Consider the following 15,384-nt stretch of genomic DNA (forward strand, 5'->3'; position numbering starts at 1 on the left):
AAGATCAAAAAATCAGCATGATACATGTATAATATAATCATGACAACATATAAAAACATAACACCTAAACATATAACCATGCAACCATCATTCTAGCTAGGGTCCAGTCATTAATGCATGACCTTATCAACAACACATACTACGACCTCATGTATGAAAACAACCACTACCTCACTATACACTTGACCACATGCAAACATTAACATGCATAAGCAATGTGTAACCAACCACACACATGCATAAACACATGTAATCAAGTATAAACGAACAATACTTGTAACCAAACCTACAAGAATGATACATGTAACCAAGCATACAAGAATGTAACCAAACATACAAGAATGTAACCAAGCATACAAAATGATACATGTAAGCGACATATAACAACATGTAACCAGTCATACACTCACGACGATGCACTCCACAATGAAAACATCAAATCCACATGACGACATCACTACAACCATGATCAACATCATGCAAATGCAACAAGCACATGGGATGCAAGCTTAAGAGACACACATGCAACCGACATGCATGCATTACCAACACACAACACATCTAGTCCGAGGGATGAACCATGTTCTGGTACCACTCTGTAACACGCTCCTCCCACATCTACCAAAGCAACCAGCCAGCTGGGGTAAACATGTGACAAGAGGCCACTATGATATGATTCGACCTCCTAAGTCACGTTAAGGAAGTGGAATCAACATAAATACACCATAAAGACATTCAACATCAACATTAGGACCATTAGAAACCAACCCAACCTTTCTTCCAACCATCCCCTGGGTCTCACTAACATTTTGGACCAATTGACCTCTAGAATCTCTCATGTTATGCGCATGCCAGTGTCCAAGGACCTCTAGACGCTCTCACAGGCCTACAAGCCAGTGTCCAAGGACTATTTTTCACAGTGTTGTGCTAGCGTCCCTGGGATTCGAGCCACTTTTTCAGACCCAGAGCCCAGGTCATTGCCTAGAATTAAATGACATCTTTAGAAAAGTAAAATAATAGAGAAATGACAGCACAAATGCAATTACTTGAATAAGACCTTTAGTAGACCCCTACTAGCCATGACAGGAATTTCATCAAACATATCACGAGTATGTAATCTACAGGTGAAAATAAAATATCTGAGCATAGGGGGCTCATACTTAGCTGAGAATCACTAAGAAACCTTGATTCCTCAACACATCAACTCCCATTTCATCCATTAGGTCATAGATAGATTGTTCATTCATTTACAAGTGAAAACATGATGAGAGCCATACATAGCTACTTTCATAAAACATATATACGACCAACAAAATAGTAGTATAAATACCAATGAAATCGCAACCTTATAAAATACATATAACCAATATAATACTCATAGAATTACCATGATAAATAACCTCATATTGATGATGAAAAATCCAAACCCGGGATGGGACTTCAACATTCCACCTGACCATAGAATGGTTGAGCCAAATATCTCTTCAGCCATTCACCCCCATGCCATATTCCATGCATGAATGTGGAATCTCATAGAACACATCAATCCAAAACCATACAGGACTTCCACAGGCCATCCACCTCAACCCATCAACCAACAATTCCACCTCATGGTCGGACATCACAAAACCATCATCAGATTGGTCTCTATCCAAGCCTTCCAGAGCGTTTACCAACCAAGGCTTCCAAGACTAGTAACTCAACCCACATCTTTTACCGAGCATCTAGAGTGTTTATAAAACCAAAGCTTCCAGGACTAATAACTCAACCCAAGCTGTTACAGGGCTTCCAGAGCATTTTTCCAACCAGGGCATTCAGGATTAATAACTCAACCCAAGATAAGGAAACATGAGAACCAACTAAAACAAAACAAGGAAAACAAATCCACAATCACCATGGATATCCAGGAAATGGTAAGGTTGGGTAATTCACTGTCAATCTTGGACATCCTCCATGCCAATGATAGATCACAACCAACAAACCACATGCATATATCATGCATGCCAAAAATAGTGAGGAAAAAATACATGCAACTTGGTACCTGTAAGAAAAATTCATTGTAGTTGTTAACCCCAATGTCCTCTTTCATTCTCATTCTCTTCCTTTTCCTTCTTTCTCAAAAAATAAAAGTAGGCCACACCCTCCAAGAGTGCTCCAAGAAAACTTTAAGTATCCAAGAATATGAAAGAGCTCCGAAATTGAACTAACAAAAGGTTACCAACTGGTCCTCAAAAGCCTTTTTGTGAATGAGGCCTCTATTTTCTTCATGTTTCCATTATTTTCCTTCATTTTCCTCCTCACATGAAACTTGTGACCTTTCACCTCCCTTTCCTCCTAATTTCCATTATTTTCATAAATAAATGTACCAAAAATGTCATTTTGCTTTTCCAAAGCCTTAGCCATTGCCTTTGCCAATTTCCTTAACCATTAATAACCAAATGAACACCCACACTAGGATGTCTTGCCCAACATTCAGCTTGGAATAAGTGTCCCATCAACCATGGTTATTATTTTGACATTTATTAACTTTTATTACATGGAATTTTCACCAAGGTTGTTACAAATATTGTTTTTCAATCTCCCTGTGAAAGCTTCTAAACTAATTTCAATTACCTTTAATCCTTGATTTTGTTTCCCCAATGCCAAGAACCAGTAGTGTGATTAGCTCCTTCACTCATGGAAGGGCGCAAGGGGTTAACACCTTGTTTGTAGAAATAGATCGAACCTGTCTTACAATGAAAAAACCCAAATTGGGTCGACTCTTCCAATAGTTTGTGACTTCTATAGTATAATGGCCTCTTTGAACTCTCAAAAGAAATGATTGTGCCCAAAATAACAAGAGTCTCATTTTTCCAGACTTGTAGCAATTGTTACAGGAATGCAAGTATTTTGATCTTCAAGGACAAACCCTAGACTTATGGAATGGAGCCTTCTCTAATAATTATTCGACCCTCTGATAAAGAGATAGATGTGATATGCCCTAAACCCGCTCCACAAGAGTCAATTACACTCGAACTCTCCAAATTTTCATAGCCTTCAGCCCTCAATGCTAAAGATACAATGTTATGATCAGGCAGAATAGTCGTTTGACCTTTGAAAATGTTGTCAAAACTTGACCTCTAGTAGAAAGAAATCCATCATCAAGATCTGCATGGTGAATGGATTCAGACTCCTTCGTTCCTTCTAGAGAAGGCATATTTTAGCGATGTAACCTAAACTTAGTTCCCTACAAATGACAACACTCCAACAAATAGATCTTCACTCTAGCACTGAAAAGTTTTGTAAATGAACACAATTATATAAGCCAATTAGGGTGGCTATTGAGAACCACCGAAATTAATGAGATTTTAGCTAGGTTGATTATGGGAGATCATCGTAACTAAAATATTTGTTGTGAAATAAATCTATAATAAACCCTTAGGCTGGCAGGATGCATAGCTCTGATTAAATTTTTTAACATGTCTATCACACTTTAGTGTTCTATTTAAAAATGTTGGCAATCAAAACACTGAACACAATGAGATCTAGAAATGCAGTTTTTATTTATATTACTAACTAAAGAAAATAGTACATGCCCATACAATAATTGTAGAACCCATGCAATGGCATGCACGACTTGTAGGTTTTAACCCCATACAAAAACTACCTGCATACAAATTCTTAAAAATAGAAAATAAACAATAGTGAGAGCATAACACATAAAACAAATATACACAGAGATTTTCCCCTGGATCCCAAAACTGGGACTACTAGATTGATTTTTCATTATGTTCCTTTCAATGTTTCAATACATATATATACATGTTGAAGCATCCAATACCATGGACCGAAAACCATCACGCCCAAAACCATGTGTGAAAACCATGCACAAAACCATGGGTCCCAAAAAAAATTCCCCGGGCTGCTGCCCCAGACCCTGTAGAGGGGGGTTAGTCGTGGAAAGAATATAACACAAGCCAACGTTCTCCCACTTGTTGTTTTCTTTCCACAGGAAGCCACAAGATAGCTTATTAATTTATCTAGCCCTGCAACGCCCATTATTTCTCTACACCAAGAGAGCTTCTTAGAGCTCACAAATTTTGTCAATGCATCTGTAGTATTCTTCAAAGTGTCCACCTTTACCAACAACACCTCTTTGTCTTCTATCATATCCCTCACAAAGTGATACTGAACATCAATGTGCTTTGTTTTTGAATGATAAGCAAGGTTCTTTTCCAAGAAAATTGCATTTTGGCTATCACAGTCTATCCTTATAGCTCCATGTACTAACCCCATACTTGAACACAATATCTGCAACCAAATTGCTTCCTTGCTTGCATGAGTGGCTTCCATGTATTCTACCTCTGTAGTTGATAGCGCCACTACAGATTGTTTCTTACTCTTCCAACTGAATGCACCTCCAAATAGGTTAAACACATACCCACTTGTAGATCTTCTCTGATTCAGATCTCTAGCCTAGTCTGCATCAACAAAGCAACATATATCCAAAACTCTGTCCAATCCTAGTCTTCCTTGGTAGAACAAAACATAATCACTAGTGCCACACAAATACCTAAAAACCCGCTTCACTGTTGTCCAATGCTCCTTCCCCAGTTTTGACATAAACTTGCTCAATACTTGCACTGCATGTGCAATGTCTGGTATAGTACAAACCATCATATACATCAGGCTACCGACTGCACTTGCATATGGAACACAGGACATGTCCTCTTCCTCTTCTTGTGTCTTGGGACACTGTTCAACAAATAACTTTACACCTACAGGAATAAGAACCTTCACCGGTTTATTATCCTGCATATTAAACCTCTGCAGTATTGTCTCAACATACTTCCTCTAGTTTAACTAGAGCTTCCTCTTTGCCTGATCTCTTTTAATTTCCATGCCCAAAATATAGTTTGCAGCGCCAAGATATTTCATGTCAAATTTGGAGGACAATTGGGTCTTCGAATCCTAGATAATTTCTTTGTCATTTCCAACCAACAACATATCATCCACATACAAGACCAGATAAATAACACGGTCACCAATTAATTTAAAATACATATAGTGATATACTTTGCTTCTAGTGAAGCCAAGTCCCCATATAAATGTATCAAATTTATGATATCACATCCTTGGTGACTGTTTTAACCCATATAGAGAAGTTTTTAACTTGCATACCAGTTCTTTCTTACCCTTCACTGCAAAGCCTTCAGGTTGCTTCATGTAGATCTCTTCTTTCAGATCCCAGTGAAAAAATGTTTTCTTCACATCCATCTATTCTACCTCAAAATAAAAATCAATAGTAACAGATAAAAGTAATCTTCTAGAAGCTACCTTGGCATTAGGAGAAAAAATATCACCAAAATCAATTCCCAACACCTGGGAATAACCTTTTTCTACTAACCAAGATTTATTTATCCACCTTTCCTTCTACATTCATCTTATTCTTGAACACCCATTTGCTACCAATGGGTTTCCTTCCAGTCGGAAACTCCACCAGATCCCAAGCCTCATTTTTGTGCAAAGATTCCATTTCATCTACCATGTCCTCTTTCTAGAGTTTGCCATCCTCTGAGTCTACTGTTTCCTTCAAAGTTCTGGGATCATCATCAGTAATAGATAAAGTAAAATTTGAATAGAAATCAGATGGACTATACCTTTCTGGTTGCCTTCTTTCTCAAACTAATCTTCTCACAACTGGAGTTTGTGGCTCTTCATTTTCTGATTCCTCTTATGTTGTAGAGTCTGATTCTTCCTCCTTAAGGTCAAACTCTATCTTCTCAGGTTCCTTTGATGGGACTTCATGTTTGTTAACATCTTTCACCTCTCTGAACACCATATCTCATCTATACACAACCTTCCTTGTTACTGGGTTCCAAAGCTTATAACCCTTTAAACCATCCTTATATCCAATAAAGATGCACTTTTCAGATTTACTATCTAACTTTGTTCTTTTCTCCTTTGGAACATGTACATATGCATCACATCCAAATACCCTCAGATGTGAAAGAGAGGGTTTCTTACCAGTCCATACCTCTTGTGGAGTCTTATCCTCCAATGCTGATGGAGGTGATCTGTTGACTAGGTAACATGCTATCTCCACTGCCTCTACCCAGAATTCTTGTCCTAACCTGGCACCACTGAGCATACTTCTTGCCCTTTCCATCAATATCTTGCTCATTCTTTCTGCAACTCCATTTTTCTCAGGTGTGTATGGATTAGTATTCTGTCATGCTATACCACACTTCTTATAGAATTCTTCAAATTCCTTCTTGTAAAACTCTCCACCGTTATCTGTCCTCAACATCTTTATCTTCTTCTCTGTCTAGTTGTCCACCAAAGCCTTAAATTCTTTAAACCTATCAAAGACTTTAGATTTCTTCTTGAGGAAATATATCCATGTATTCCTTGAGAAGTCATCTACAGATGATACATAGTACATAGACTTACTAAGTGATGGAACCTTCATAGGTCCAAACATATCACTGTGCACAAGCTCTAATATCTGTTTCGCCCTCTTACCACCAAAGAGGAAACTCACCTGATTATTCTTTCCATATACACAATTTTCACATAAATAAAAATCCAGAGAGATATTAGTCATACCTTCTACCATACCTTTACCATGAAGTATTCAAAGGCCCTTCTCTCCAATATGTCCAGGCCTTTGATGCCATAGCATGTTTTTTTCTCTAGAGACCATTGGATTTTCTGCTCCACTTTCAGGAACCACAGAACTGTTGCACCGATCAATAATAGTGCTACCTTGTAACTTGTACATAGTTCCAATATAAACTCCCCGCATCAATACCAGTGCTCCCCGAACCATCTTGCAGGTATCTTTCTCGAACACTTTTTTTACACCTGCATCATCCAATTTTCTTATAGAAATCAAATTTCTTGCTAATGCAAGAATATGCAGAACACCCGGAAGTGTTCTAATCCTTCCACCTTGCAACTTCAACTTGAATTTTCTGCGACCAACAATTCTAGCCTTCCTGTCATCCCCCAAGATGACATCACAACCATCATATTTCTCATACTTGCAAAACCACTCTCTATGGGGAGTGAAATGAAAGGATGCACTTGAGTCAATCAACCATGCCTCATGATCTACATGTGTACTCGAAAAAGAAGCCAAGTACACATCACCACCTTCATCTGAGGTGGTTTTCGCCTCTGTAGAAGGAGCATCATCATATTCCTTTCCTTTCTCAGGAGCTTTAGATTTACAATCCCTTTTGTAGTACCCTTCCTTTCCGCATTTCCAGCACACCTTTACAGGTTTTCCTGGCGATTTAGATCTCCCACTCGATGACTTATTTTTGTTTCTGTTCTGGGACCGTCCTCATACAGACAAGGAATCACCATTCTGGCTCTCCATATTTTTCCGTCTCATCTCCTCCTTTAACAAGGATGAGACTATTTCATCAAACTGCAAGGAAGTTGCATTACTACCTATTGCAATAACCAGACTATTCCACAAATATGGTAGAGAACACAACAAACTAATGCACTTATCTTCATTTGAAATTTTAATATCAACATATAATAACTGACCTACCAAATTATTAAATGCGTTTCGATGCTCTGTCAATGAGTTTCCGTCTTTCATCCTCAAGTTATACAACTCTTTCCGTACGAACGTTTTATTCACCAGAGACTTAGATTGGTACAAAGTCACTAACTTGTCCCACAAAGCCTTCGCCTTAGCTTCCCCTGATACATTCAGCAATAATGAATATGAAACACACAATCGTATTATGCTCTTTGCCTTTTGATCCAACTTCTTCCATTCTTCATCGGACACTCCCATTGTTTTAGTACCTGTATCTACCACGACCCACTAATCTTTATCCATCAATAGATCCTCCATCTTGAGTTTCCACAACTCAAAACTCTGACCATTAAATTTCTCGATCTCTATCTTTCCACTGCTCGCCATCTTCTTTCACCACCATAATCGATCCCGCAGATCTCCCACTGAATAGGGTCTACCACAGGTCCGAGTGAAACCCCTCATCAATAAAGGCATCCCCTTGAAGCCAAAACAACTCTGATACCAAATGTATGTTTTAACCCTATACAAAAACTACATGCATACGAATTCTAAAAAAATGAAAATAAACAATAGTGAGAGCATAACACATAAAACAAATATACACAGAGATTTTCCCTTGGATTCCAAAACCGGGACTACCAAATTGATTTTTAATCATGTTCCTTTTAATGTTACAATACATATATATACATTCCGAAGCATCCAATACCATGGACTAAAAACCATCGCGCCAAAAACCATGTGCGAAAACCATGGGTCCAAAAAAAAATTTCCACGGGGTGCTGCCCCAAACCCCATAGAGGGGGGCTAGTCATGGAAAGAATATAACACAACCCAACACAACTACTTATCAAAAAAGAAAACAAAAAAATTAAAGCACAATTGTGGACCTTGGATGGATCCACTAGAAAAATCACACCCACGGGGTTTTCGTCCTTGGAATCAAATTGGAAGTGGCCACGCCTATGTTCTCAAGAAACACACAATAAGATAAATAAGCTCAGGATGATCCCAATTCCTAGCTCTTATCCCTTTTTATAGGTTTGATGGACTCTCTAGAAACTTTATTTTATTATTTTCCCTCAAAAAACTAAGAAAAATACCATGGGAAAATACCACAGTAAACACCATGGGTAGATTCAGTCCATTTTGACCATATCCAGAAAAGGGGATATCACACCCATGTCATATACCATGGTAAATACCATGGATATATTCCATCCATTTTGATTAGAAAAGGAAATATCACACCCATGTCATGTGAACACAAAACTGACTTAATTATCGATTCCTCTAGTTCAAAAAATCAAAATTTTGTAATAAATTTCATACACATTTCAACAACTTTTTAAAATTGTAGATAATTTACACAAAAACTCACAAGTGGAAACTACGACCCCTTTTAATTAAAGCTCACATATGGAAAGATTAAATATTAAAAGTTATCATTCTTCAAATAATATAAATATATGTTTTTATTTTTAAAGAAAAGGTAACTTTTTTATTTATGAAATATAAAAAATGATCATATTTACATTTAATAAACGAGAATAGATTCATTTTAATTATGAATCTACTAGAGACCAAATCTCTCAAGGTGAAAACTTCCATTTGAATGCAAAATTTGAGGAAAAGTTTGCACCTCTAGAGATTTGATTCCTCTAATTGCTTGGTAGATCCTTAGTTAAAATGGATCTATGTTGTTTCTTAATAATATTATTTAAATTTCACCTCTCTATGTATAAAAGTATTCTCATTTTATATAGAAATATGAGGTTAATATTTTAGTCGTAGTAAAGACATAGTGTTTCGATATATCTCAAAAGTAATTAAAACGTTTTTCTTTTAGATTTAATTAAATAAATGTTATTGAATTAAATTAAAATAAAATATTTACAAAATATTTTGATTATGAAATGAGTTATGATTTTTGGGCATATGGTATTGATAAGTCACAGTATTAGCCCATGGTATTGTAACAAAGCCTATTTACAAGTTAATAATATTCATGGTAAAACATGGGTGGATATCCATGGTTAAATCTTGTTATTTGTAAGTTTATTATAAGTATTAAGTTTTTAAATGCTTATTAATTAAATTTAAATATAGTTACAAACTTGTTATTTTAATTTATAGTTATTACTATAAACAAAATTACAATATAACAAATTGAATTTTATTACTTTTAACTTTTTATTTAATTGAGCCAACGTTTAAATGTTTACGCTCATTTATAGACACTACAATGTCCCCCCATACTAGACTGTAGAGTGTATATAAATTAAATAGTTGGTAATTGTTGATGTTAGAAAATTATATATTACAAAGAAATGGAACACATAAAATATTGCAGAAATATAAACACAGAAAATGCATAAAACAAGAGAGACACAAATATACATGGTTCACCCAGTTTGGGCTACGTCCATGGAGAAACAACTAGTCCTTCCTTTTATATTATTTAGCAAACTGAAGAGATACAACCTACAATAGATCCGCTATAATTCCCTCTTCTCTCTCAATCTCCTCTCTCTTCCTCACTTAGAATACAGATCTACATAGACGCAATACAATTCCCTCATATATAGCGAGGGGTTGCCTTCTACGGCAAAAAACCCTAAATTAAACATAACTTCTACCGTTGGATCTCTGCCTAATGAACGACCCAGAATGACTACGAAATTACAAGATTTTACAAGGCATTTTACATCTAATTTTTAGCTTCAAGGGCACTGCCCTTGATCCCCCCACCAGGGGGGGCTCCCAAAGGCCGTAGCCCCCCCCCCAAAGACCCCACTGTAGCAAATATTTTACGGTCAGAAATGGCGTCCAATGCGGTGATGCCTTTGAATATAGAAGATAATCAGGCTCCACACCCAACAGTTAATAGGTATAAAAATTTTTACCTCATCTTACATATCACATTACGAAAATAAAAATCAAAAAATATATTTTTTTTTATAAAGGTTAACTAAATTATAATTTTATTTCAAACAATTATTATTATTAATAATTATAAAAGTCATTAATATAAACAATTACCCAACAACACAATTTTTGAGAGGTTTGTGATGGAAAATCAACCCTTTACCTAGATTGATTGTTAATGACTCTTTTGCAGACATCAAAAACTCTATGCAATCCACTCACTACATCATAATGGTGGATTATTGGCGAGAAGCATAATCACCATCCTCATAAGGCTCTTAGAAACCAATAGAGAGATGGCTATATCAGGGAAAGGAATTAATCATGAACTAACTCTAGAGCAGTCTCCAACAACAAAAATCCCAATCCAAATAGGTTCAAACAAGCTTAGATGGGATTGTGGCACCAAAGGAACATTCACAACCAAAGAATCCTATGCATTAGTAGTTGGGTACAAGGTTCTTCCCTCTAAGAAAGTATGGAATTGCATATGGAATCAAAAGTTATGGTCAAAATTAGTTGGCTTTATTTGGTTCATCCACAAATGAACTTTAACATGGGATACATTGATTAAATATGGATTTTAAGGACCATATTTCTATCATCTATGCAAAAATAACCATGAGGATGCTAATCATTTATTCAACACTTGTAGCTTCTACACATAACTATGGGATCAAGTAGAGACTCTCTTTGAGCACTTAAACAAAGACCTAGATAAAATTGAGAACACCATAGAAACTGATACTGCTCTCACTTCAAAAATCCCATCCTAAATAGAGCCTAGACATTAATGTCATACCTACTACTTTGGTACAACTGGAAAGAGAGAACAATAGAATAAATTCATTGGTAGCTTAGCCAATGCAAGCTGCTCCAGTGTGCCTTCCTCCATAGCTAAGCCTTGCCTCCCACCCCATTTGCAGACAACGCACTCATGGAATACCAATCACTCATACTGGAAGACTACAAATCCTCAATGGGGGTGTCCACCCAAGATTGTCATAATATTGAGTTGGGAGATATTCTAGAAAAGGGAGAGATGTGACAACATGGGAGAGAAATTGGCTTCCACATGCCTACCACACACTCAAGCATTGGATGACTCTAGAAGAGCCCACTCCACACCGTTGATTTTTGTTATAGAGGCATCTGATGGCAGACTTATGAAAATGTGGATCATCTCACATTGAAGTTGCAATAAATTTCTCCTAGGATTTGGAGGTTTCCATTCAAGGCACCACACATCTCAAGGTCAGTTCAACTAGTTATAGGAAGCATAAGGGAATGTTTTCCACCTTTCTGATTTTATGTTGTAGTTTGCAGCGTATTTGGTTTCATCACTTCTCAACTTATCAAGCTATTGTCTATTATTTTAATAATGTTAAGTCTATGGAAGGGCCAGGCCCTCCTGATTTGACTCCTTCCTTCCTATCATTTTCTTTGTCTTTGGTTCACACTTACTCTCTCACAATATTTTCCTCTCCAAAGAGTCTCATTTCAATCTAAGTCTGGAACTTGCAAGCTGCTCTTATCATTAGGGGATTTTGAAGTCTAAAATGGGTTTCCTAAGAAAAATATACAACCAAAATAAACTTTATAGGGACCAATAGGATTCAAGATGATGATGTCAACCATGGGGGATTATTCACCATTTTTGGAGTAAAAAAGTAAAAAGATTAAAAGATAATAAAATAATAAAACTACTTTTTCAACTCGTATTTTCAACTTATCTCCTTAAGATTTTACTCAAATTTCAAGCGGGAGTGCTCATTGGATGCAAAATTTAATTCCTCATCCAAGGATTACCCGTGTTGCATACATTTGATGGACCTTGCTACACAAAAAATGAGAAATAGATGAAAACACATGATTGCAATCACGTTTTTCATGTATTTCTCATTTTTCATGTACAAGGGTCCATCAAAAGTATGCAACATGGGTACTCCTTGGATGAGGAATCAAATTCTACATCCAACAAGTGTTTCTGCTCAAAATTTGAGTAAACCCATAAGGAGATAGCTAAAAATATGAGTTGATTTTTTTTTTTCTTTTTTCCCTCTAAAATTTAATGATGTAATAAAATATTATTTTATAATTTCCTTAGGAGGCCCATTTTATACCTCAAAATTACCCTAATGAGCCTCCCTTCAGTTTGCTATTGTGAAATCTTGCAGGGAAATGAGTTGTGGCTAGTTCATCTCTAGCAATTCGACAAGTGTTCAAGGTGTCAACTCTCTTAATTAGCCAACATTCTTTCTTTCAGGTAATTCTCCTTCATATTAGATGGCTTTTTTCATTTTGTGCGTGGATTTTATGTAATTTGTGATTAGTGGCACATTCTCTTCCAAAGGAATTCCCTTCACCCTATTTCCACCCATTCCATTTTTTGAAATCATTCTCATGCTCTCTTTTCTTAGTGTCTTATTTTACATCGCTATCTATCCTATTGTGATCTCCATCTATCAATCATGGCGCATCAAAGAGCACACCCCATATAGGAATTCAGAGGCCATGATGGATTCCACAATGCTCAACCCAAAGCTAGAATGATTGCTTCATTAAAAAGGTACATAACACGCACCCCCATGGTGGTGCAACAAAAAATGGAGGACAGTGAATGAGAAGCGGTTGATGAACGTGAATTTTTTTTTTATTCCATGATTTTGGTGTCCATATCCAACTAAAACCCTGATCTAGGCACAAAGAGAGGATGTCACAATCAACATTTTGTCATTATTGACCTATATTCACATCTCAAGGAGTTGTTGGGAAAAGTATTCTTTGAACACAATAATAGTCATGATGAACTCCTCCTTCATATGGAGCAATTACATTGTCTTTATCATATTATGGATGAGTGGTATAATGCATCAAAATCATCCTTCTGTGTGGCCATGATCCACCTCCTCCAACCAAAATCTTGCTCCTCTAGCTCAAGGGAATTAAGCATAGGGATTTTTTGTTTCTATAGTAGATGACGTTCAATTATTTTTTTCTTAGTACATCCGAAGGGCTTATATCTTTTGTCATATGTAATCGCAGTTTATAGGGCCAAAACTCCCAGTTTTTGGCTTAATTTTATTAGACATATCATGTATATCTTACATATTTTGATAGTCACATGTTGAAACCTCATACTTTGCCTTTGGTATGGTTTCCAAACGGGTAGACCAAGGTACTTTGAGGCACTTTTATGTTAATAGCAATGTAAATATTGTTATAATTAATAATAGAAAGTGAGCATTAGAGGAAATTTCAGATTAAAAGTGGCCTCCTAAAGAAAAAAAATAAAATAATAGTTAAAATAATAAAATAGGAGTTATGAATTTTGGAGGGAAAAGAAGAAAATTACTTTTTTTAATAGTATTTTTGGCTTATATCCTTATAGTTTCACTCAAATTTCAAGTGTAGACACTCGTTGGATGTGAAATTAAATTCCACATACAACATGTACCCATTATGCATACTTTTGAGAAGACACACATTCATAAAAATTAACGATATATTAAAAATATGAGTTGTTAACTCATTTTTTTAATGTATCTTCATATTTTATGAATGTGTGTCTTCTCAGAGGTATGCATAATGGGTACTCATTGGATGTAGAATTTAATTCTCCATCCAATGAGTGTCAACACTTGAAATTTGATTAAACCTATAAGAAGATATGCCAAAAGTACAATTAAAAAAGTATTTTTTCTTCTTTTCCCTCCAAAATATTTACATTTACCTCTTTTTAAATTTAAAGGATTTTGATTGGTTTACATATTATGACATGGAAATTACATGGGCACTTTTAGGATAAAATTTCCTCTAATTATTATATATATACACACACACTTATCTCATGATACATCTCACAATATCAAAAATTTTAAAAAATCATAAAAATTAAGTAAATTGTATGTTTATTTTAAATCATTATTATTATTCCCCTAAGGAGGGTGCCCATGAGTGAGCATTCCCCCCTTGCCTTGATATGGTGCCATCTTACACGAAAGGGGGATGTGATTTCCATTATACTTGGCACATTGCATGCCCTCCTATCACTTCATTGATCATGACATGAAGCTGACACAAGGTTAAGCGTTATTTGAATATTTTTGGGTTGTGTTATATTCTTTCCAGGACTAGTCCCCCTAGTTAACTGGGAGGTTAGAGGGGGGGCAGAGCCCCCCCTTGTTGCGCCGACTGCGTAACAGGGGGGTCACAGGGGTTTGAGGGGGGCGGTCAGCCCCCCTCTACGGGGTTCGGGGCAACACCCTGGGAAAATTTCTTTTGGACCCTATATTAGCAGACCTACCTATGATTTTGTGCATGGTTTTCACACATGGTTTTGGACACGATGGTTTTCGGTCCATGGTTTTGGACATGATGGTTTTCGGTCCATGGTATTGGATGCTTCGGTATGTATAAATATGTATTGTAACATTGAAAGGAACATAATGAAAAATCAAGCTAGTAGTCCTGGTTTTGGTATCCAGGAGAAAATCTCTGTGTATATGTGTTTTATGTGTTATGATCTCGCATTGTTTATTTTTTGTGTTTTAGAATTCGTATGCAGGTAATTTTTGTATGGGGTTAAAACCTACAAATATTATAGACAACATAAAGAGGTACAAGAGGACTCTATTTTGGATCCATATTTCAAAATAAACATGCCTATATATATATATATATATATATATATATATATATATTTATAATTGTTTAACAAAATGGTGATAGAACTTGAATCTAGCATTTTCTACTTCTAAGATTTATTATACAAATATAATTTCCATACAAATACTCTTAGTAGAATATAAACTTTCAAAAACATACAACATTACTATATATGGACCATCTATCCATGCGCTTCTTCATTTCATTGTTTATTGAATTTTGGTTTGAGAGCTCCATCACCACAT

The sequence above is a fragment of the Pinus tabuliformis genome, chromosome J (genome assembly GCF_031772625.1).
Source record: "Pinus tabuliformis cultivar Carrire ecotype Pingquan chromosome J, CPIR1, whole genome shotgun sequence".
NCBI classification, from domain to species: domain Eukaryota; kingdom Viridiplantae; phylum Streptophyta; class Pinopsida; order Pinales; family Pinaceae; genus Pinus; species Pinus tabuliformis.